The sequence below is a fragment of the Ascaphus truei genome, chromosome 3 (genome assembly GCF_040206685.1).
Source record: "Ascaphus truei isolate aAscTru1 chromosome 3, aAscTru1.hap1, whole genome shotgun sequence".
Classification (NCBI taxonomy): domain Eukaryota; kingdom Metazoa; phylum Chordata; class Amphibia; order Anura; family Ascaphidae; genus Ascaphus; species Ascaphus truei.
The window spans coordinates 398,317,832-398,337,018 of record NC_134485.1 but is presented as its reverse complement, the minus strand read 5'-3'; the positions used below and the strand labels follow the sequence as shown (position 1 = coordinate 398,337,018).

At 42.4% G+C, this 19,187-nt stretch overlaps 1 protein-coding gene across 2 annotated transcripts in view; it reads right to left on the bottom strand.

The window, feature by feature from the left end:
• Window positions 1-19,187, bottom strand: part of SLC36A4 (solute carrier family 36 member 4) — a 273,729-nt gene that overhangs the window by 22,794 nt on the left and 231,748 nt on the right. The window contains exon 11 of one of the 2 annotated variants that reach the window (XR_012800035.1): window positions 16,260-16,416. The exons of the other annotated variant lie outside the window; for it this stretch is intronic. The gene's annotated coding sequence lies outside the window, so the exon portion shown is untranslated. The remainder of the gene's footprint in view (window positions 1-16,259; window positions 16,417-19,187) is intronic. 2 annotated transcript variants of the gene reach the window in all.

Here is a 19,187-nt window from a genome sequence, read left to right as displayed (position 1 = left end):
CATCAACGGAGGCATACTCTACCCCTGGATCAGTGGACATTACGGCTCTTCATTACAAGTGATTCATTGCTGCATGTGAGTCTATTCCATTTTTCTGTTCAATTATTGGCTACAAGGATATTCATTGTTCATTTACCCCATATTATTATGATGTTTTACTAATGCTGGACACCGGCAGGTGTGTACTATCCTTACCTCAGGGCCTGTGGGATTACATTTTCCAGCTATACATCTTGTGCTTTTGGGAGTAATTTATTCTAGCCTTATTCATTCTCATTTGAGGGGTACTCCACCAAAGACTTTGCTTTTCATCGCTGTATATTTGCTGCTTTGTGTTTTTAGAGCACCATACAACCATTTTTCTATTAACATAGGTGGACTGGTCCCAGATCATAGGTCGCGAGTCACCGTATGGCGTCTTTGCTGCTGCCTATTACTATCAGGCTACTGGAGAAATGTAGTATAGAGATAGATAGAGAAGAGTCTTCTCTGCCAGTGCTCAAAGTGGAATAAATTGCTTCTCTTAGGAGATGGTTGAGTAGCTATATAGCTTAATTAATCGTTTCAAATGCACCAATTGTTGTTGGAGGAACCAGGAAATGTATAGAGAGTAAACTGTATTAAGGTCAAAATGCTCAAAACTAGGGGTGTGGGTAACACATAGAAAAGGGATGTCAAGGGAACCCAAAAGAATTAAGAGACCCTGACCCCTATCTAAATAATAACTCCAACAGCCCTTAGAGCTAGACCATAATAATAAATACAATACAGTGTCAATGACAAGTACTCACGACCCTTGTACACACGGTCCTTCTGGTTCTGGCGTGCTCTCAGCCCGACATATGTGAAGTAAGAAATCACCCTGGATTGGGGGAAAGATGGCGGTGCACAGCGTGCCAACAGGTGCCTCGTGCGTTCCGGAAGCAGGAAGTTAAACGGAAGCTGGATGGCGATTTTCGGTGCAAAATTTAATGAACAGTAATGAACAGCAAAGACATGTTGTTAAAAAGAAAAAATCATCTAGAGAAAGAACTCTGACGCGTTTCGTGCATCCACTGTGCCCACTATGGCCCATAGATGGGGCGACCAGGTCGCTGGGACTCCGCGGTGGCACCTGTGACAGGGCGCCGACATCTTGTGAACATCCACGTATGTGCAGAGAGCCCCGACAGTTGCGGTGGCAATTACAGTACTGCGCATGCGGTGGCCATCTTGGGGGAAAGCTCTGCGTGGGACTACATGTCCCAGGAGCTCCAGGTAGGTGTCAGGTCATGTGGGCAGCACGGCCAATAGGGCGGCAGAAATCTCGGCAGTTATAAAAATATACTTTTGGTGCGTTGAGACCGCGCACAGGCAGTTGGAGCCAGGACACAGAAGAGGAAGGTAGGGTCTGGGTGTCAGTGACTCCCGACTAGGCCAGATTACGCCTTAGGTCCAAGATAGACCCCACTCACATAATAGATTGTAGCTGCTTCAGGAAAGGCCCCCAGCTAGGGACATTTCTCCAGTAAGAAATCACGAAGCATATACGAAAGGTTTTCTTCCCCCTAGAGGTTTTCAAAAATATGGCTATTGTTCTGTATGTAAATATGCCAAACCCATTAAATCAATTACATCTAAAGTAACTAAAGACATATATAGGATAAACCATCTGATCACATGCAATACGGATCACGTGATTTATTCTTTAAAATGTGGGTGCGGGAAAATATATATTGGGAGGACCATAAGACCCTTAAAAACTCGGGTTATGGAACATTTAAGATCTATTAAAAAAAAGTGACCCAAGACTCCCAGTATCCAGACATTTTATGGAATGCCCAAAAGGCAACATAAACTCTTTTTCATTTAGCGGTCTGGAATTTATCCCAATACATCCCAGAAAAGGTAATAGATTAAATACTCTTAATAAAAGAGAAATGTACTGGATTTTTACATTAAATGCTTTATACCCAGAAGGTATAAATACCGACTGGGAACGAAAGCATTTTTTGATATAGATTCCAGACATTAACTTCTACCTTCCTATATACATTCATCTTGTACTTACCATCTTGTTGTATTATTTGATATATAATGTCTGTTAATTTTGATATTTTATAATTAATTTTGAGACTCTATAACATATTTTGATCCATTAATCAGTCTTATATTCTAAATACATGATTATCATGATGACTGTGATTCATGATATGTCGGTATGCAAACAATCAATTAGGAATAATATGGATATAATTGCCATGAATTATGAATTAACGATCTTTATTAATTATTTGATAATTAACTTATTTGATTTGCACATTTATCCCATACATTTTTAGACAATTCATAGGTAATATTCCCCTATTTCAGGGATATTTATTCATGCATGATTTTTCTTTACTATGGTTTATGACTTAATTAACTTTATATATAGTAAATTGATTTTATTATCACAATATCAATATGTATGAAATATTTTCCATTGAATGGGAGATTAATTTAATATGTCCATAGATTTATATACCTTTATTAAAATATCATCTTCTTTTTTAGATAGTTTTTAATTACTCTCAAGCAGATCGTTGTCCCATTGACATATATGGTTATTTATATTATACATAGCTTATATATATCTGAAACTCGTATCTATGTATGTTGAGTGGAGGACAACGACCTGTTTGATTTAAAGTTTGTTGTTGTTTGATAAAGTTTTTGTTTGATAAAGTTTTTTCTAAGTTATTTTTCAATGTCTGTATTTTAGCTTTATGGTGTATTGACAACAGAAGAGCTCCATTCACCGCCAGCACTGCCACTCACCTCACCATGCTCCTCGATTGGTCATTATACCATCATGGAGGAACCAATGAGGGAGAGATAGATGAGACTTCCGGTAAATGATCTCCTTCAAAGGTCAGCACCCAAGAAAGATTATTTACTCTTTGACAAAGTGCAGTGGATGCACGAAACGCGTCAGAGTTCTTTCTCTAGATGATTTTTTCTTTTTAACATGTCTTTGTTGTTCATTACTGTTCATTAAATTTTGCACCGAAAATCGCCATCCAGCTTCCGTTTTACTTCCTGCTTCCGGAACGCACGAGGCACCTGTTGGCACGCTGTGCACCGCCATCTTTCCCCCTATCCAGGGTGATTTCTTACTGGAGAAATGTCCCTAGCTGGGGGCCTTTCCTGAAGCAGCTACAATCTATTATGTGAGTGGGGTCTATCTTGGACCTAAGGCGTAATCTGGCCTAGTCGGGAGTCACTGATACCCAGACCCTACCTTCCCCTTCTGTGTCCTGGCTCCAACTGCCTGCGCGGTCTCAATGCACCAAAAGTATATTTTTCTAACTGCCGAGATTTCTGCCGCCCTATTGGCTGTGCTGCCCACATGACCTGACACCTACCTGGAGCTCCTGGGACATGTAGTCCCACGCAGAGCCTTCCCCCAAGATGGCCACCGCATGCGCAGTACTGTAATTGCCACCGCAACTGTCGGGGATCTCTGCACATACGTGGATGTTCACAAGATGTCGGCGCCCTGTCACAGGTGCCACCGAGGAGTCCCAGCGACCTGGTCGCCCCATCTATGGGCCATAGCCCCCCCGCAATACTCCCTGCACTGGAGCGCACCTCCCTCTCTCCCAGCAAGGTAAGGGGCCAAGGGGGGGAACCTGGCTACATAGGTGTAATGGACTTTCTGACCTGACTGACCCACCCAATCTCACATTGCCCCGTGTGGTCTAACCAGTCCCCATTACATGGTAGTGTCTGGTGGTGCACCTGTTGGCAACAGGACTCCTGAGTCTCCCGCATGATGTTGTGTGGGGAATGGCAGCTGAGGTAGTGTGCTAGAGTATTACCTACATACAGTGCAGCGCCTCCACCTCATCAGGATCTCTGCGTCCGCAAGGAGATGGTTCTCATGAGGAACTCCTTCTTGGTGGTGCCTTCCGCTGTGGAGTAACTTCACACTCACACAGTGGGGTTGTTGTGAAACAGGGCATCTTTATTGATGATGGTATGGGAAGACTGCCCCTCGCAGCAACAGCTCAGTCGCTCATCTTCTGTGCTCTCCTTTCTGAAGATCTATCTGCCCTCCCAATGGAGTTGGATCACCTCTCCCCTCAGGGAGATCACCACCTGTGTCAGGTCCCTGGACACAGTGTAGGCCCTGCCAGTCTTAGTGCTGCAGGTCAGGCTATTTGCTGCAGAAATCACGTTAGATCATCCCCTTGACCTTGAACATAAACTGGCATACATGCTGAACCACTAACTTTGGGCAGTGCTGTGCCTTATATACCAAGGAAATGACTCCACCTCCTGTGTCACTAACAATGGACACAAGGTCTGTTACCACTCCCCTCATGTACATATGACACCTCACCAGGGTGTGAGGGCAAACCTCCATGATTGATGCTAGCAATCCTGTATACTTACCAGGCTTACTGCCAGCATGAGAGAGAACTGTATACCATTTTTACCACATGGCTACATAGGTATAGAGAAATCTCAAGATAATCTGATGAAAACAACAGCAATAATACAAAAACAACAGTCAATTATGACCCTCGGCATTTAACAGTAAATTGAAACTTGTTACCTGAGGCACAACCACTTTCACAAGACATGTGAATTCCAATTAGAATAACTGCGCGGTTCAACTCAATATACATCTCAGTGATCAAGGCACTAATCCTAAAAAGTACAGTGGCATCATTAATTTAAGTCTTTTTTTTGTGAACACTGTCCGTGAAATTGCCTAAAGTTTGGAGCAAACAATTAGTTTTGATTTCCTATAGAAAGCAGAAGACATTGCATATGAGATGCAGCACATCTTTATGCTGACTACGTTTTCATAAAGAATAACTGAAATCCTTGATGTTTAAAGGGCAGGGCAAATGATCATGCAGTTATTTAAAATGCTCGCTTTCCATATTATTTTATTTGACAGAAAACCCCTGTGCATGCAGATAAAAGTAAAAGTTCCCATTCTTAATTCATTCAGACTATTCAGAGTCTGAAAAAAAGAAAGGAGAAAATTTAAACAACTTACCGTAATTTTCTTTTCCTGGAACCATGGCAGTGGGCACCATTGGGTTAATCCCTTCTCACTCTAGGTAGGACAGGAAGTAGACTTTTGCAGGTAGACCATATAAGGCCCCTCCCTCTACCTGCACACCAGTCTTACGTTTCTTCCATAGCTGAAAATATATAACTGATAGGCATTAGACATACATAGGGAGGGTAACTATGTGCCCACTGCCATGGTTCCAGGAAAAGAAAATTACGGTAAGTTGTTTAAATTTTCTCCTTTCCTGATCACCCTGGCAGTGGGCACCATTGGGACATACCCAAGCAGTGCAATTTTTAGGGAGGGAACATCAGAATAGACAACACCAGTTTAATGTCTTATCAGTTCAACCTTTATTAATACCCTTTACACTTTATTTCACTACAGTTTCTAAGACTCTACGTCCAAAGCTTGCGTCAGCTGATGATTGTACATCTAGTCTGTAGTATTTCAGAAATGTATTGAATGAGGACCAGACAGCTGCTTTACATATCTGCCCTGGTGTGGCCTGGGCTTTGAATGCCCATGAAGTAGCCATGGCCCTTGTAGAATGGGCCTTCACCTTCAAAGGTTTATCTTGTCCTTTGCTTTCATAAGCTCTTTGATACAAGACACCATCCACTGTGCAATTGTAGTCTTTGATGCCGCTTGTCCCTTCTTTGGTCCCTCTGGGATGACAAATAATTTGTCAGACTTTCGGATATCTCTCATCCTTTCTAGGTACACCTTAAGACATCTTACCACGTCCAATTTGTGTAACCTTTCCTCTTTCTCATTTTTTGGTTCTGGACAAAATGACGGGATCACCATCTCCTGACTTATGTGGAACTGTGATACCACCTTTGGCAGGAATTGATGTATCGGTCTAAGAACTGCCTTGTCTTGATGTATGATTAGGAATGGCTCCTTAGCAGATAGCGCCTGTAGTTCTCCCACTCTCCTTGCCGAGGTGATTGCTATCAGAAACGCCATTTTCCCAGACAACCATTTTAGGCCAATGTCCTGTATTGGTTCAAACGGAGCTGCTGTTAATACATCCAAGACTAACGACAAGTCCCATGTAGGTACTCTGTTCTTAATTTGAGGTTTTAACCTTTTAACTGCTTGAAAGAACCTGATTATCAGTCTTTCTACTGCCAGATTTCTTTCCAACAAAGCTGATAGTGCCGACACTTGTACTTTTAATGAGCCGAGACTGAGACCTTTCTCAAATCCTTTATGCAGGAATTCCACTATAGATACAATTTTTGGTGAAAGGAAATTTTCTCTCTTTTTCACACCAATCACAAAAGCAGAGCCAGATTCTATGGTATACTCTTGATGTGGAACTTCTCCTTGCTTGTAAGAGGGTTTGAATTGTTTTCTCTGAACAACCCTTCAGTCTCAATGTCTCCCGCTCAATCGCCATGCCGTCAAAGCCCATTGTTTGGTATTTGGATGGCTTATTGGCCCCTGTTGCATCAGGCCTTTTTGATCTGGTATGTGCCATGGTGTATCCACTGTCATATTTACCAGTTGTGTAAACCAAAGCCTTCTTGGCCAGTATGGTGCTATGAATATCACCTCTGCTCTCTCTTCTCTGATTTTCCTGATTGTTTTTGGAATCAGAGGAATTGGAGGGAACAGGTATCCCAATTTGAAGTCCCATTTGAGACTGAGAGCATCTGTAGCTTGTGCGCTTGGGTGAAATTGTCTGGAACAATAGTTCCTTACTTTGCGATTCTGGTGTGTCGCCATCAGATCGATGTCTGGTTGACCCCATCGCTCTACCAGGTCTTGGAATACTCCTGGATTTAACGCCCATTCTCCTGGGTGAATGATATTGCGACTTAGAAAGTCTGCTGTGACATTTCTTAGTCCTGGGATATGTATGGCTGTGATATCCGACAAGTGGCACTCTGCCCAACCGAGTATTTCTGCTGTGAGCTTCATCAGCTTTCTGCTCCTGGTTCCTCCTTGTTTGGCTATATATTTGACCACAGAGCTGTTGTCTGATTCTATCTTATACAGCCATCTCTTATTTTGTCCTGGAAAACTTCTAGGGCCTTTTGTACTGCTTTTAATTCCAGCAGATTTGATGGTAAGTGGTTTACCTGATTTCCCCAGGTTCCTTGCACCACTTCTTCTCCCATCTGAGCCCCCCAACCTGTCTTGCTCGCATCTGTTGTAATTTTTAACCAGTGCACAGGTTGTAGCGTTTTCCCTTTGACCAGGTTTCGGGTATCTTCCCACCATTTTAACTCTTGTTTTGTTTGTGGTTGTAACAAGATTCTTTGTCTTGTGTCTTTGTGATTCCCGTTCCATTGTTGCAGAAAATTGTTTTTGCAGAGGTCTCATATGCAACGCTTAATGTTGAAGCGAATTTCCCCAGGAGTCTCATGCATTCTTCTGCAGAAGTCCTGGTAGCTTTTCTGAGCCTCCTTGTTCGCATGGCTATGTCTAGCCCCTTTGCCTCTGGCAATCTCACTCCCAGAAATCTTAAGAGCTGAGTGGGTACCCAATGCTCTTGTCTCTGTTTATTAACCAACCGTGATGTTCTAGGAAGGTTATTACCATTTTCTGGTCTTGTTGGAGTTTCCCCCCATCCTTTGATTTTACCAGGATGTCGTCCAGGTAAGGGTATATCTCTACCCCCCTTTCTCATCTCTGCCACTAGAGGGGCTAGAACCTTTGTAAACGACCTTGGGGAAGTTGCCAGACCAATGTTAGTGCTGTGTATTGATAATACTCTTGATTTACTGCAAACCTTAGGAATCTTTGATGCCCTTTTGCTATTGGTACATGTAATAAGCGTCTTTTAAGTCTATCGCCACCATCCAGTCTCCTGGTTGTACCTCTTGTATAATCAGATTTACAGACACCATCTTGAACTTTCTTATCTTCAAGACTGAATTTACCTTTCTTAGGTCTAGTATTGCTCTGTAATCCCCTGTAGGCATCTTTACCAAAATTATTCTGGAAAAATTCCGCTTCCTCTTACCTTTTCTATTACTTCTGCCTGTAGTAATTTCCTTAAGGCCGTATTCCTATAACAGCTGGATTCTCAGAAGCTAAACATCTCTTTATCTTGATTTTATTCATCTGTTGGAGACTGAATCTCCTGGCTCTGTCCTGATGCCTTTGTTATTATTGCATCTAGTTTGCTGCCGAATAGGAATTCACCTTCAAATGGTAATGTACATAAGGTGTTCTTTGATGCTGTGTCAGCCATCCACTGTCTGAGCCATAAAGCTCCTCTTGCTGATACCGCTCGTACCATAGACTTGGCTGCTATTTTTACTGCATCCAATGAGGCTTCTGCTATGTAATCAGTTGCCCATTTCACCACTGACAACGCCTTAAGAATAGTACTTCTTTTTACACCCTTGTCTATTGCCTCTTCAATATTGGCAATCCACACTCGCATAGCTCTAGCAATTGTTGTAGTTGCTATGGCTGGCTTGTAGGCTGTTCCTGCCGTAACATATGCTTTTTTTAATGCATAATCCATCCTTTTATCCATAGCGTCTTTTAATGACGCTGCCTCCTCTAAGGGAATTGTGGTCTTTTTTACTATTCTGGAAATAGCAAGATCCACCTTTGGGCTAACCTCCCACTTTCTATTTCCTCTTGTGGGAATGGATACATCTTCCCAAACCTTTTAGGCGTAATACTCCGGCGTCTGGTTGCGCCAACTCCACTTGAATGAGGTGCTTAATTACTTGATGGATAGTAAAGACTCTACCTTTTAAAGCAGCAGCAGTAAAAGCAGTAGTAGTACTAGTAGCAGTAGTAGCAATAGTAGCAATAGTAGCAGTAGTAGCAGCAGTAGCAGTAGTAGTAGCAGTAGTAGCAATAGTAGTAGCAGCAGTAGTAGCAGTAGTAGTAGCAGTAGTAGCAGCAGTAGTAGCACGCCTAGCCTGTCAAAGCAGGCCAGTACAACTCTTGAAGCAGCCAGGACACTTTTTTTTTTTTTTTTTTTTTTTTAAATTTCAGAGGTGCCTGTTTTCAACCTCCTCCTGTTTGGATTCGATCCCACAACTTCTTCCAAGTATCAGCTCAAACACTGCACACCCCAACTCTGTGAGCCACAAGATCACCATTGTGTTAACTCCTAAATGTCTTTCAGTTCAAAAACCTGTATCAAGGCTTTGATGAGTGGATCCACCCTTTCTACATCAATTTCAGATTATTCCTGAATATCTTGATCTGATGAATCCATTTCATTCTCTGACACATGAAAACAATCACTTTCAGACCCATATGATGAAAAACCTTTCCCCTTATCCAGACTAGTCTGGGATATAGATCTTTCCTGCGCAGGGTTAACAGCTTGCTGCACTGCCGCATCAACTCTCCTCCTTCATCAATAAAGAAAATGCTCATTTGTTCACTGGTATCACCTGCAGGTGTCTTAAGACACTCTTCACATAATTACTTCCCTATTAGGGCTGGTTTCTCACAAGCTGAACACCATTTAGTTTCTTAGCAACCTTCATTTATGTTGCAGGGATTCCCCCATCCCTTTTGAAGATCCTGCTTCTGGGAGGGTAACCACTGAACTAATTTATAAAACAAAATAAATGCTAAACATACACCCTAATGTATATATATATACCATCTCTCTTTTCCCATTGTAGAACTAAACTAAGGACTCACCTAGTCTTGGGAACTGATGTTTTGGGTGTTTCCCTTCTTGCATCCATATCCAGCACTTGGCTTCTCCCTGCTGAGCGTTCCATGCTGCAGCTTCACTCACACATACATCGTGTGGCCGTCGCATTCCTGACGTTATCAAGTGCTCGTGCTCGTGCACCCGCACGGCTCGCGTGTCCGTGCACGCACTTGCCGGCCTGCACGCGCGCGCTCCCGAGCGGCTACGTGCCCTGTACCCTTCTCCGCAGTATCCTTGATACACTTGCGGTCCTCTGAACCTCCTAGGTTCACCGCGGATTCCTGGGGTAGTACCGCCGCGTTGTTACGCTGTTGCGGTCTGTAGAGCTCCTCCGCTCGCAGCTATTGCTGCTCCCCCTTCCGCGTGTGGCGGGCTGCCGGGTACCTTACCGCAGCGTTCAGGCGCTTATGCGGTGAGTCTGGGCCTCCATGGGTCCCTGCTGCAGCTGCTGTGCGCCTCGTATCTTGGGCATTGCACTAAGTTTTCCTCGCGCTGCAGCCGTTTCCCCCCACCCAACAGGGGCACCCCCGACTCTAAGGGGTCTCCGACTTGCCCCCCGCAGGGCGCACCGCGGAGCTTCAGGGGAGAGAGGTTGAGACCCTGGTTCTCTGCACAAAGTGCAGTAGGTGAGCCCTGTTAAAAAATAACAAATCCTACACCTAGCTGTGAGGACAGGAAAAAGACTGGTGTGCAGGTAGAGGGAGGGGCCTTATATGGTCTACCTGCAAAAGTCTACTTCCTGTCCTACCTAGAGTGAGAAGGGATTAACCCAATGGTGCCCACTGCCAGGGTGATCAGGAAAACGGCTTTAGTTTTCCACGATACAGTACCAAAAGGTTAAATATATTTAAAAAGAAGTGGGACTACTCATCAACATACTGCATAAATGGAATGCTCAAAACTTTACAAGCCAGGGGCCGATGCAGAATATGGTTGAGAATTGAACCAGACTTGCATGTTAATCTATGTTAATATTTTCCTAAATAAATATATTTCAACAGTATACTGACAATGCTGGTGAAGTGAGAAAATAGATTATTTATAACAAAGCATTGCTACTTGTTAATCCACCCTATGCATAGGTATTACAATTACTTTTGATCAATTTTAAAAACAATACTGATCAAGTATTTATGCAAAGAGTCAGAGCAATACTGCAACTGGTTATTAGATTCCAATTTGAATAACTACAGTACAAGACAAGTCAAGATGTACTGTAATTGAAAAAATTTACTAAATTGAAATAGACTCAAATAAATCTGCACAACTGAGTTTTTGATCATTCTGTAATCGTCTTCAAGATATATGTGCTTGGTGCACTTGGAAACACAGATGAAGTCAAAGGGACATATTTTTTCTGGCAAATATTCTAATAATGCAATGAGCAGAATGTATTCTGTTCCAAGATTATTATAAAAAAAATTAAAACGCAGCTATACTAATGTTGACAGCAAGTGCAGAAGAAATTGATATTGTCCCATAATGGGAAGTGAGAGACTGTAGTAGCCAATCCAATTAACAATTTCAAAGGCAGACTTGAAATCATTGCAAGATTTTTCTCACCTGGAGAATCAATGGGGTGTAGTTCAAAAATAACTTCTACTATAATATAAGGACTTGTATTTTAATGTGTTTAACTAGAAAGTATACAACATTGCATAATTATAACATTATTACAGTGGCATGGGCAAGTGAGCAACTTGCCACATAGATTGAACAGCCTGAAATATTTTCTGCTAACCAGTAATGTTCTTCAGCGAACCTACTGTATGTACAGTAAACAGAGAATTGTTCTTACCGATATTTTACATTCTTCTAGTCCAGTATGGCAGAACACACCTGTGGGTACTAGCTCATCCCTCTAGGTACGACAGTAGGCTACTTTTATTTTTACAGGTTTTTTCATTGGATTTTTCTTTTTTTATGTTTTTCATTGCCCATTGACTGCTAATGTATCTGTGCCTGTTTAGGGTAAAGATGAATACAGTAATAGCCAATGCATTTTTTTGGCAAATGCATTTCTTCTATTGACTGTTATATTTTCTTTGTATTTTTATTGTTTAGATTCAATTATTTTGAATTGTGATGGCTTGAATATTTTTTTTTTCAGGTTGTTTTGCGTTTTTATTTAATTATGTATTTTGTTGGCTACTGGTTTAAGTTGGTGTTGTCTAGTGTTTGTATTAATTAATTGTTGTGCTGGATAGTTCTTTTAGCTATTACATTTATTTTTTGGGCTAGTGGTGTGATTTCTTTAATTGATTGGCTAGTGGTTTTATTTCTTTAATTGATTGGTTGGCTAGTGGTTTTATTTAGTTGATTGATTGCTTATTGCTTTTAATTTTACAGTCTGGTTGTTTAGGTGCTTGTTGTACAGGTTTTATTATTGTGTATTTTGGACATTCAGGCTTTTGTATGAGGGTGACCATTGACTGCTATGGTAGCTTATGCCCATATTATATGGATATGATGTACTACTATAACAATCAATGGGTACAGGGTGGGTATAGTGGGTCCGGGGTGGGTTGTTAGGTCTCCCGGGTGGGTAGCGGGGCAGGGTAGGTTAACCCCTTAATTACTGTAGCGGTTATTAACCGCTATGGTGATTAAGGGGTTAGGGGCCATTAGATTGTATTTATTATGTATGTTTTCTGGCAACGGAGGACATGGCCCTGCAATATGCTGATGAGGACCCCCTTCACATTGGCAGGGGTAAGTAGAATGGTTTTTATTTACTTTATTTATGCTGCTTGTTGGGTTAATAATGGGCAAATAATCTGTTATCCATATCTGCATAAGTTATTTTGCCCATTACTGTACTGTATGTGTTTGGTGGGAGGGAGGGGTGGAGAGGGAGGTGTATTTATTGAAATGTAGGTCATGTTTATTTTTTTTGAAATACAGGAATGGTACCGCAGACCAGCGGGGACCACCTGAGGATCCAAGGACACCTGCGGGAAGTAACCGGGCGGGGGCCCTGAGGACCTGTGGGGACCACCCGAGGGCCCCCAGACACCTGTGGGAACCACCCGAGGGCCCCAGACCCCCGTGGAGGTGACCCGGAACCCCCAGAAACCCGCTGGGACCACCCATGGACACCCGCGGGGACCACATGGAGGCCCACGGAGCCAAGCGGGGATCACCCGAGAGCCCCCGGACACCTGTGAGAACACCCCGGGGTGCACTGTGGGGCCTGCGGACCTGTAGGGACAACCCGGGGACCCCCACCGGCCTGTGGTATTAATCCGGTCTATAAAAATAAATATTGGTTTTATGTGGGGGCACAGGGGGTGGGTTGTGTATTGGTGCTTACTATGTATTTAAATTTATGACTTGTGTGGATGAGCAGGGGGTCTCCAAAGCAGTACCACATTGGTTTCAGGTCCGGGGACCCCCTGCTTCCTGAGATACACTCCCCATTATGGGATGCCGGTATCTCCTATGCATGGAAATACCCCTGCTGTGTTCATCCGATGGGCCATTAGTCTGCCGCCTAAAAACTAGTGAGGATCACGGGGCAATCTCGAAATCCATTTCGAGAAATGTTCGAATAACGGCCACTGCATCTGTACAAACAAACTACAAAGAAGAAGACAAAGAACACCACCACTCAATAGGTAGGGTAAATATACTGTATGAGTGCTGCCATACTGGACTAGAAGAAAGGAGAATATCGGTACAAACAATTCTCTATTTCCTTTGTGTCCCACAGCAGTAGACACACCTGTGTGATGTCCCACAGTAATAAAAAAAGGGAGGCATTAAATAAAAGCTTGCATAACCGCCCTCCAAATCCCCTGAAGAACAAACATCACGTTTGTAGTGTTTAACAAACGTATGGATCTCTGACCCGGTTGCTACCCTACAAATATCTGCCAGGGAAGCCACGGCTCTTTCAACCCAAGAAGTCAATACAGCACTGGTAGTATGAGCCATAACCTTAAATGGTGGTTGCTTCCCTACCTGGTTATAAGCTTCCAGGATTGTAGCATTAAACCACTTTGCAACAGAGCCTGTCAGATTATTTCCACCCTGTTGTTCTTTCTAAACAAATCTTTGGATTAGGCCAAAATGAAGGGAAAATTATGTCCTGGTTAAGGTGAAAAAAGGAGGTTACTTTGGATCTGAAATTCTGAATCGTTCCGAGGACCACCTTGTCCTGATAAAAAAAATTACATATGGATACTTATACGAAAGGGCCTGAATTTCTGCCACCTTTCTTGCAGAGGTAATAGCTACCAGAAATGCAGTTGTTAGAGATAGCCACTGTTGCATTCTGAAGCACTTCAAAGGGTTTGAAGCCTAGAGCATTAAGAACATTGAGATCCCCAGGAGCTATGATTCTCCTAATACTTCTCTTGATCTTCCCAATCACTTTAAGAAACCTTTTTATTTAAGGATGAGGAGTAAGGATTCTCCTCTAAAAGAGCTGATGGCTTGGAGGAAATTTACTGTGGTATCTTTTTTGAACTTCAATTTCTACCAGATCCTCTTAATTGTCATGCTTTGTTAGAAGATCTGTAAGTAGATTTTTTTTTATATACCTGTATAAGGTTATGAATTCCATGCAGTGATCAGCCCTATTTCTCTAATCTCTACCATTCAAATCCCATGCTATTAATTGTAGATGGCTCAGCTCCGGATGGAAGATTGGGTACTAAAAAAATAGGTCCTTTATTGAAGGCAGCTCCTTTGCTACTGTACAGTAGATGTGCTAGCACCAAAACAGTGCTCTTCTGGGTCAGAAGGGAATGATTGCGATTATCCTGGCTTTATGAGTTGGCTCTGGTGGTCATCAAATCTATTTGGAGACCTTCCACCTGCTGACCAGCAATAATAGAATAGTTTGTGACATCGAGCTAGCTCTCCGTGTTGGATCTGACTGCGGATGAGGAAATCTGCTTTCACATTTTGTGATCCCAGTATGTAGATTGCTCATATTTATGGTGAATTGTTTCCTGCACAATTTAGAATGTGATTTACCTCTTAATATTGAGACACGTTTTGTGTCCCCTTGACGGTTGATGTAGGTGTGGTTGAGTTGTCGGACTGAACATGAAGAGCCAAATCTCCGCTAATACTTTAAAAATAAAGAATAGCCATAAAAATTACTTTTGCTTCCCTGACATTTGCTAAAAAACTGCTCTAATTTTTACTTCAGACACCCTAGACTGTCAGTGAAACAGAAAGACAACAGCGCAAACGCATATAGTGAAGTACATTCAAGATATAATTATAAAAAGGTAATGGTAAGATATCTGCGTACATCAATTTAGATCATATTAGACATTTCATGCACTGACGACATGTGTTATCCAGCACCGCACACCAACGACAGCAGGATCACTTGGTCTCACAGCCACCCTCGGGTATTATTTAGCTGGACCCTCAGAGTATAGTCCTGGGTACTTCTTCAGGGATCCCTGAAGTAGTGTATGCTATGAAACGCGTAGGATTGATGCTATATGAGTGACTCCATAGCTCTTACGGATATCTCTAGTCATTCTACTTATCGAAACTATATGGGTGCTCATTGCCATCTCGAGCGACGCTGCAAACTTCTGACAGCCGTCATCACTTTGCGGCGTGTCGTAATTTGTGTGGAGCAACTGAACTGTTAGCTTGACGGCGGCTCAGACTGCTCCTGTATCGCTGCCAACCTTTACACAAGACGGCCACCTGATGGAAGCCCTGTAGACGCAAGAGGGAAGTCTCCTGATGTCAGCGTGAGAACAGCCACTTATACCCAGGACTATACTCTGAGGGTCCAACCATGACCTCTAACCACAGCAAGGTATTTACGTATTTTTCTTTCGTTTTATTGGACTAACAAGAATGGGACACTGTATAAAATAATCATGAGATCAGGATAAGTGGCAAAAGAGAGAATGTTGGCATCAGCAAATTCATCTGAAAGATCGAGAAAGCTGTAGCATGTAGGAGAGAGAAGGAACTGAAAAAGATTAGTGAAATATGGGAGGTAGAAATAATGTGCTACTGTACAGTAGCTAGAAATCCATGTTAGAAATGCCTATTTACTTTATCTAAGCTATAAACAGTGTACATAATGCTGTGGATTTAACTTGTACGAAAATAAATCACTAATGATAAGGTCTTTGCAAAACTGCAGTGCCTTCATTTCTACACAATTACTTTCCAACAACATTCTACTTCAAAGGACATTGTTATCTGGTTAGCAGGACACAATTTAAAGATGAAGTCTAATGTACTAGCGGTAATTGTAATGTTAATGTAACAGACTAACAAGATAAGTTTCTTTCAGCATTGAAGTTGACTGTTAGCATTTTCAAAACGTCAGCCAAAGTATAGCTTTGCACAAGAGCAATATCTGACAAATAACAAAATCTGCTAAATATAAAAATAATGTATACTATCAAATCACTAATATGTTAAAAGATCTTTCTTCTATTTAAACATTTCTTTCCCCCTCTTTTGTTGGAAACTGTAGATTTACCTGGTTTAACAAATTTAAGAAGATTCTATAGTAAGTACTTCTTTTGACATAATTATGCATTTCTTCCCAGAACAAACCTGAATCGTCTGTTGAAATAATAATGTTGAAATGGACATAGTATTGAAATAGACTGGGGGCTCTTTGGAGATGAAGTATTAGTAGTATTCAGAATCCGTTTGGTCTGTCTTGTCATTTCTCATAATTATGTCTCATGCTGTGTTCCTGAATTCCTTTCTGTGGGAAAGAAAGTGCATGTTGCGAGTTGAGTTTCGCTAGCAGTAGACACTCAAGGCCGGGCTTATGGCTCAACGCCCAGAAGTATATTGATAATAACCAATTGTTCAGTTATACAAAATTATAGATAAAATGTAACCTAACATACCTTGTTGTTGTACTAAGATGTTTTAACCCAGTTTTTACTTATTTAGTGACCTTTAAAATTATAGGTTTAGGATAGGGAGTAGTTATTATATTCTGCCTAGCAACCTATGTTAGACAATGAAAATGATAAGTGTATATAAAGCCTGCTTGGAACCTCCCCTTCCAGAGTCTATGATTGACTTTCGTTTATGATCATACTCTATGCTATAAGGCAATAAATGACTCATTATCTAAGAACCAGTGTTTGCTTTTATCTATGTGAGTTTGCAAACAACAACACATCAATACTAAGAGTGGCAAACATAAGGTCCTGCATTCGCGGCAGTTCCCTGCAGTTTTTTGGAGACGGCTGCAGCAGAAACTGTCAGCAACTACGTGTTGTCTCTGCTTAGCAGACACTGCTATTCAAGTTAAGACGCGGGTGTAAAACGGAGGGGAGGCGGGTATAAAAACGGAGGGGAGGGTGATGTAAAAATAGAGGGGGGAAGATTAAAAACAGAGGGGGGAAGAAAAATGGAGGGCAATGGGGTGTAAAAAATGGAGTGGGGGGAGAAAAACGAAGCAGGGATTGGGGTGTTAAAACAGAGTGGCAAAGTTTTCATGGGGGAGTTGAGACTTGACCAGTCCTCAGAGTGCATAGTAGGGATTTCTTCCTGTCTAGCGCATACATGCACTGTAGCATGCTTTAATATATACCTGTGAGATTTTTTTTATCCAAAGTTTTTTTTATTGGAAACATATAAATACAAATAGATTACACAGTGTCATGGGCACATGACTGGTTATTTCAAAATGCTTACCAATATAGGTTTTCTAGTTAAGAATGTAGAGAAGGGATAGAGAGAAGAGAAGGAGGCAGAAAGAGACAAACAGACCAGGAGGGGTGGGGTTGGGGGGGAGGCGGGGAGGAAGGGAGCATAGGCAGCATCCTCCAGGATCACCATCTTCTCCGTTCAGCGGCAGTTGCTTTACCTAGGCCCTTGCCTGGCCGGGGCCCTGTGCTACGAACCATAGGTCCCAGGTTTTCCAAAACTGAGGCATTCTCTTATGGAGCATGGCTGTGAGCTTCTCCATTGTCATGGCAGCGTTTATTCTCCTGACTACTGTGCTTCTTGCGGGAGCGTTAACCTGTTTCCATGCCGCTGCTATGGAGCATCTAGCGGCCGTCAGAATAGAAGAAACCAGCCTAGATATCGGAGCGGGGAGGATCCCAATGGGTTTACCCAGCACAAAGGGCAGGGGGTCCATGGGGAACAGAATCCCTGTGGTCTCATGGAGAATTGCCTGGATCATGGACCAGAACTTCTGGATCTCTGCGCATGACCACCAAATGTGAGTCATGTCCCCCTTTTGCCCGCATCCCCTCCAGCACAGGTCAGGTGTGTTGAGGAAAATCTGGTTCAGCCTAGTCAGGGTCAGGTACCACAGGAATAAAATTTTATATATGTTCTCTTTTGTTATTGTGTAAATTGAGGTTTTAGTTGCCGATTCCCAGATATCCTCCAATTCGCCGACATCTATTGCCAGATTGAGGTCCGCAGACCACTTTAATATATTTTGGTGGTTCGGAGGGACGGTTGAAATCTCCATCCCCCTATAGATCTCTGAGATCAGTCCCTTCTGGTAGGTGCCTTTGATACATAGGGATTCAAATTTGGTTAGGCTGGGGAAATTGGAATTTTGGGAGATTGACAGGAGAAAATGTCTAATTTGCAGGAACTTGAACATATGCAGATCTTGGGCTTAGTATTTGTCCCGAAGTTCCTGGAAGGAAAGAATTCTCCCCATCCTCAGAAGATCTGCAGCCAGCCTAATATTCAGGCCCTGGAACTGGCCAAATTGTCTTTGCGAATACCCGGGCGGGAAGTTTGGGTTTCCAAATATATGGGTAAGTTGAGAGGGGGAAGCTAGCATGCCATACTTCCCTTTGCTTTTAAACCAAACGCCCCACATGCATCTCATTGCCCCCAGATCGAATTTTCGCTAACCTCCCTCTCTGCCCCCCGAGGACCACAAAGACACTTGTAGAGGGAGAGGGGATGCATATTGGTACTCTATTGACAACCAGCAGGATGAGGCAGGGTCATAATTTCAAATCACAGCCTGTCTCAGCTGAGCTGCTAGATAATATTTGACAATGCCAGGAACTCCAAACCCCCCCTCGCTTTTGAGGACAGCATCACCAACCTTGAGACCCTCTGTCTCTTGTCCTTCCAGATAAATTTGAATAAATGTAACTGAATATTCTTCAGGACTGCCATTGAAATCGCTATAGGGAGAGTTTGGAAAAAATAAAGTAGTCTCGGGAGGATATTCATTTTGACTGAAACTATTCTTCCAAACAAGGAGTTTTGGAGATTTTCCATGTGTCCAAATCTTTTCTGATCTGGTCAAATAGGGGGAGGATAATTGTGCTGGTAAAGGGATTTATAGGAATTTGAGATTTTAACCCCTAAGTATTTGATGTGTGAGGATCTCCACTTATACTTATAGTTTAACTGTAGGAGTTTCCACGTTGGGACTGGGAGGGATAGATTAAGGGCCTCTGACTTATCGATATTAACTTTATAGTCAGAGACCGAGCCAAATTGGTCCAGCAGTCTTTGGAGGTTAGGGAGGGAAAT